This window comes from Littorina saxatilis, linkage group LG16, assembly GCF_037325665.1.
Source record: "Littorina saxatilis isolate snail1 linkage group LG16, US_GU_Lsax_2.0, whole genome shotgun sequence".
NCBI lineage: Eukaryota > Metazoa > Mollusca > Gastropoda > Littorinimorpha > Littorinidae > Littorina > Littorina saxatilis.
Window position 1 is genome coordinate 3525037 of NC_090260.1, and position 6164 is coordinate 3531200.

The 6164-nt window shown below is 43.8% G+C and overlaps 1 long non-coding RNA gene across 1 annotated transcript; it reads left to right on the top strand.

The window, feature by feature from the left end:
• Positions 1-3702: 3702 nt before the first annotated feature.
• On the top strand, positions 3703-6164 carry LOC138951573 (uncharacterized). Its single transcript, XR_011451178.1, has 3 exons — positions 3703-3935; positions 4325-4482; positions 5680-6164. It is a non-coding gene; the product is annotated as an uncharacterized lncRNA (long non-coding RNA).

Genomic DNA, 6164 nt, shown 5'->3' on the forward strand with positions numbered 1-6164 from the left:
TGTGTGTGTGTGTGTGTGTGTGTGTGTGTGTGTGTGTGTGTGTGTGTGTGTGTGTGTGTGTGTGTGTGCGCGCGTGTGTGTGTGTGTGTGTGTGTGTGCGCGCGCGTGTGTGTGTGTGTGTGTGTGTGTGTGTGTGTGTGTGTGTGTTAATGTCTGTCTGTCTGTGTCTTTCTACATAGATATGTTTGATAATGATTGTAATGTGCCATATCTATCTTTTGAATGCGTAATGTGATGACGGAATTTAAATTCTGTTGGGTATGGTCAATTGTTCGTCTGTTGCTTCGCTGGATCTGTCTAAGCACTGTATTCGTTCCCCGATGACGTCATTCACCCGGCAAGCTGTTGGGCCAGCAACCAGAGCAACCAGAGCAACCATAGCAATTGAGATCAAAATCTTTGCCAGGCACGAAAACATCTGTATCGGCTTCGGGTGTCACTAAAACTCGAAAAGACGCGAAAAGACGCAAAAAGACGCGAAAAGACACGAAAAGATGCAAAAAGACGCGAAAAGACACGAATATGTAAAAAGACATAAAAAGACGACTAAAACTCCTTCAAATAAAATATCACAAATAATTAAGAATAAATAAATGGCAAAATACGAGCTATTACTGGCGGTTGAATAACCCAAACACTTTTGTCAAAAGTTATTGCATCAAAAGTCTAATCAACTTTTTCTCTTGATGTATTACAAAAAGTCCTTTACTTTGCCAATAAACTTCAAAAATCGTGATCCAGCTCAGCTAAAATGGAGTCTGGTTGTGGACATCCGGGTGACATCAAAAGCGACGTCAAACACGACTTGTTACGTCCCTGCATGGTGTCTGCCCTTTGATCTTTGTGCGTCTTTTCGTGTCTATTTGCTGTCTTTTGGTATCTATTTGCTGTCTTTTCGTGTCTTTTCGTATCTATTTGCTGTCTTTTCGTGTCTTTTCGTGTCTTTTCGTGTCTTTTCGTATCTATTTGCTGTCTTTTCGTGTCTTTTCGTATCTATTTGCTGTCTTTTCGTATCTATTTGCTGTCTTTTCGTGTCTTTTCGTATCTATTTGCTGTCTTTTCGTGTCTTTTCGTATCTGTTTGCTGTCTTTTCGTGTCTTTTCGTGTCTTTTCGAGTTTTAGTGACACCGTCGGCTTCAGCCTCGTTTCTATGTTGTTCCCGGGTGAAATTGGCATTGGCGCTGGCACCAAACTACCCCCCGCAGGTTAGGGGGAAGAATTTACCCGATGCTCCCCAGCATGTCGTAAGAGGCGACTAACGCCAGTAACGGATTCTGTTTCTCCTTTTACCCTTGTTAAGTGTGTCAATTTTTGTAAAGATTTTAGTCAAGCAGTATGTAAGAAATGTTAAGTCCTTTGTACTGGAAACTTGCATTCTCCCAGTAAGGTAATATATTGTACTACGTTGCAAGCCCCTGGAGCAAATTTTTGATTAGTGCTTTTGTGAACAAGAAACAATTAACAAGTGGCTCTATCCCATCTTCCCCCTTCCCCCGCCGTGGTTGAAAACGACGTTAAACACCAAATAAAGTAAAGTAAAGCTGGCACCAAGCTAAGCTAACGATTACAGTCTGAAAACAGTACCTAGGGTACGCACGATAACGGATATTTAGTGCGTCCCGGGACCAGCATCTTTTAGATTTAGTGCGTCCTGGGATCCCCTCCACAAATTTCTAGTTCGTGTTTTCGGCATCTACTGTCGTGCGTATAGGACGCAGGGACGCGCACGTTGGAGAGCCCTCACTGGTGTGGTGAGTGCGGGCCGACCATGACATTGCCCTCACTGGTGTGGTGAGTGCGGGCCGACCATGACATTGCCCTCACTGTTGTGGTGAGTGCGGGCCGACCATGACATTGCCCTCACTGTTGTGGTGAGTGCGGGCCGACCATAACATTGCCCTCACTGTTGTGGTGAGTGCGGGCCGACCATGACATTGCCCTCACTGTTGTGGTGAGTGCGGGCCGACCATGACATTGCCCTCACTGTTGTGATGAGTGCGGGCCGACCATACCATTGCCCTCACTGTTGTGGTGAGTGCGGGCCGACCATGACATTGCCCTCACTGTTGTGGTGAGTGCGGGCCGACCATGACATTGCCCTCACTGTTGTGGTGAGTGCGGGCCGACCATGACATTGCCCTCACTGTTGTGGTGAGTGCGGGCCGACCATAACATTGCCCTCACTGTTGTGGTGAGTGCGGGCCGACCATGACATTGCCCTCACTGTTGTGGTGCGTGCGGGCCGACCATGACATTGCCCTCACTGGTGTGGTGAGTGCGGGCCGACCATGACATTGCCCTCACTGTTGTGGTGAGTGCGGGCCGACCATAACATTGCCCTCACTGTTGTGGTGAGTGCGGGCCGACCATGACATTGCCCTCACTGTTGTGGTGAGTGCGGGCCGACCATGACATTGCCCTCACTGTTGTGGTGAGTGCGGGCCGACCATGACATTGCCCTCACTGTTGTGGTGAGTGCGGGCCGACCATAACATTGCCCTCACTGTTGTGGTGAGTGCGGGCCGACTATAACATTGCCCTCACTGTTGTGGTGAGTGCGGGCCGACCATGACATTGCCCTCACTGTTGTGGTGAGTGCGGGCCGACGGGCATAACATTGCCCTCACTGTTGTGGTGAGTGCGGGCCGACCATAACATTGCCCTCACTGTTGTGGTGAGTGCGGGCCGACCATGACATTGCCCTCACTGTTGTGGTGAGTGCGGGCCGACCATGACATTGCCCTCACTGTTGTGGTGAGTGCGGGCCGACCATGACATTGCCCTCACTGGTGTGGTGAGTGCGGGCCGACCATGACATTGCCCTCACTGGTGTTGTGAGTGCGGGCCGACCATAACATTGTCGTTACTGTTGTGATGAGTGCGGGCCGACCATGACATTGTCGTTACTGTTGTGGTGAGTGCGGGCCGACCATGACATTGCCCTCACTGTTGTGGTGAGTGCGGGCCGACCATGACATTGCCCTCACTGGTGTGGTGAGTGCGGGCCGACCATGACATTGCCCTCACTGGTGTGGTGAGTGCGGGCCGACCATAACATTGTCGTTACTGTTGTGGTGAGTGCGGGCCGACCATGACATTGTCGTTACTGCGCTCTTCCAATTACCCAGAAACTGCCATTTAAAAATTAATTGATGATTTTGGTCATTAATTTAACTCTTTGTATACTAAGGACCGCATGTCAGGTCCCGAGGCTCACAATGCTTGTGTACTAAGGACCGCATTTGCGTTCCGTGAGTTTGTAGGTCACTTGGTTAGAGGTCGGGGGTCGACTCGCGGAACGCAAATGCGGTCCTTAGTACACAAGCGTTGTGAGCCTCGGGACCTGATATGCGGTCTTTAGTATAGAAAGAGTTAAATATCCTTGGCATTCGATGTCATTAATCCCACTCGTTCTGGGCTTATTTTTGTGGGCCACAAACGCAAAATGTGCCCCACAAAATATGGGGCACAAAATGTGGGGCACAAATACAGTTTGTGGCCCACAAAAAGAAGGCCTTATTAAAATATGGGACACAAAATGTGCCCCTTAAAAATAAGGGCAAATAAAATAAGCCCTTAAACAAAATGTGAAGCTTTATTTTGTGGGCCATAATTTTACACTGATGACTTTCGCGAGTAGTCGGTTTTAAGACACGCTCTTCCTTAGTGGAGTAGATGAATAGTATTGATGACGAAAAAACATGGCGGCTGTCGTAACAGACATTGAAAACAATCTAATATTTGGCAGTTCAACACGTCCACCAGAGAAATATATCGACAAAGAAGTTGAAACACCGACTGCCTTTCTGAAGGAATTCAATCGGGATGTGAATGGTACAGCTGATTTTGGACACGGTCTGCCTTAAATGGGAAGGTTGGCGATGAATCGCACTGTCTACACTACAGGACAGTCATCGGTTTGGATCAACCAGCGGGTAAGTTATTGTTTTTAAAATCCAAGACATGACCATTGAAAACGTGGCCTTTGTAGGACTGAGCAAGATTTTTTTGTTGTGTATGTGTGTATGTGTGTGTTAGTGTTACTGAGTAACTGGGTGTGACTGTGAGTCAATGAGTGTGTGTTTGTTGTGTTCTGTTTTTTACTCAAGTTTAGAAAATGCTTGATCTTTAATCTGCATGCATAGAATGAAATGCTGCTGTATCAGTGTATGAACTATGATTGTAAAAGAATAAACAAAACAATTACTGAATTAGTGAGTGATTTGACTCTGATAGTGAAGTTGAAATAGTAGCCTACTTATTTCATTTTTAAAACATGTAATATTGTTATGTTAATTACTTAATTATATGGGGTTTTTTTCAGGCCTCCCGAGAAACCAGAGATGATAACAGATATGCATCATTCATACAGCTCCTGTCTTCCAGTTCCAACAGTTTACCTTTAAACATGGATACATGTACTGGAGAGGTATCAGGACGACTTGGCGTGGTGCTGTACAAATTACAGACTACCCCTGAAGAGTAAGTATACATGTATTAACTAAGTTACACATTTCTTTACCACTTACAGATTTTGCTTGTCAAATCTTATCTGTATGGTAAAATGTATTTATATGTATGTAACATTAGGTATTGGTGATGGTAGTCTGAAGCTATAAACATGTACTGTCTGTAGATAATTCAGCAGTCTTTTGTTCTTCGTAAATTGTATTACATGTACAAGTACTTTGTAATTGTAGATGAAATTATTCATTCATTTGAAGATGCATAGTAATACTGTGCATAGTAAATTGGTATGATGTACTTTGTATACATAATGGTACAACTATCTTTATTTTCTCTCTCCTTCCCATCTTAAAGTTTGTTGCAACCCCATTCTCAAAAAGTGCATATGATAATGTTTGTATGAACATTGCTTGATTGAACTATTGCGATGCAAGAAAGTAAAACATGAAATAGCGAGAATGAAAGATTTACTCATTACTGGAATTATCATAAATATAAACAGTCAGTCCTTTCCTTTGCTCACAATCACATTCACAGATCTGGCCATTTTTTTTTAACATGGAATAAGAGTTACAATGTAAATTGTAATACCTCCTGTGTACTTGGATAACTACTTCTACATTCAACACCCTGACTGCCCCTGCGCAGAGTTAGAATTTTCAGAATGAATTCACATCACAATCACATTTCACAACAAAACTGTAGGATGTCAACGCTAAATAGGGAATGTGTGTGGGATGAGGGCTCATGCTGAATTTAAAAAAATAGTAAATTTTTATCACATTCCAGAAAAGCTGCTCACATCAGCAGCACAACAAGATATCATGTCGTTAAAAAGGTTCTTGTGAGGAAGTCTTTAATTTTAATGATGAAAGATTATCTTTTTAATTTTAATGATTGAAAGAATATATCATATTATGTATCCATGAAAATTGAAATAAATGGCTTTCACAGGAACTGAGGAAGGAATGATGGCACCTGTAATATTACAGAACAATGTGTACAGTTTAGTTCATAGTTGTCACTGTCAGTATCACCCACACCATTCTCCATCCCACTGATCTTGTGAGGAACAAGTATTACCTCCTTCCTACCTACCTTCCCGCACCCCCACTCCCAACACACACCCTCTTCTCGATACCCAAAACATATCCCCATCAGCGCACAGCAAAGTCTGGATGTGCTCAGTAATACATTTTCTTTATTTTCCAGGAAGTGAGGTGCCGAGATATGACGTGCAGGCAGCGTGCCTGGCTTTGCTGCGGATGATGATCAGATTCAGTCCATTCTGTGCTGACGGTGCTACCAGAACCGCTTTAATATAGCCCATCTGAAGATGCTTACACTTACAGAGGTTTTCTGTTGCCTTAGTGGTGAAATGAACATATAACATTCTACACAAATAATGTGTGGCGCGGTGTGGATCAAGGGTACATTTTTAACTTATGTAAGTTGTCAATTCAGCTAAATACAGGTAGTGTTTGGTATGCAGATATTTACTGACAGCAAACAGCGGTTTGTTTGTTTTTACTACATAAAGTTGTATTATCTTTTATTTTGTGTGAGTGCTTTAAATTAAGCTGTTCGCAAGCAGTATTTTACACACAGGCTTAGCTTTGGAAGATGTGTGTGTATGTTTCAGTCAATGCGTGTTCATGTATATATAGTCTTTTTTTTTGGCTATATTAGAATTTAGA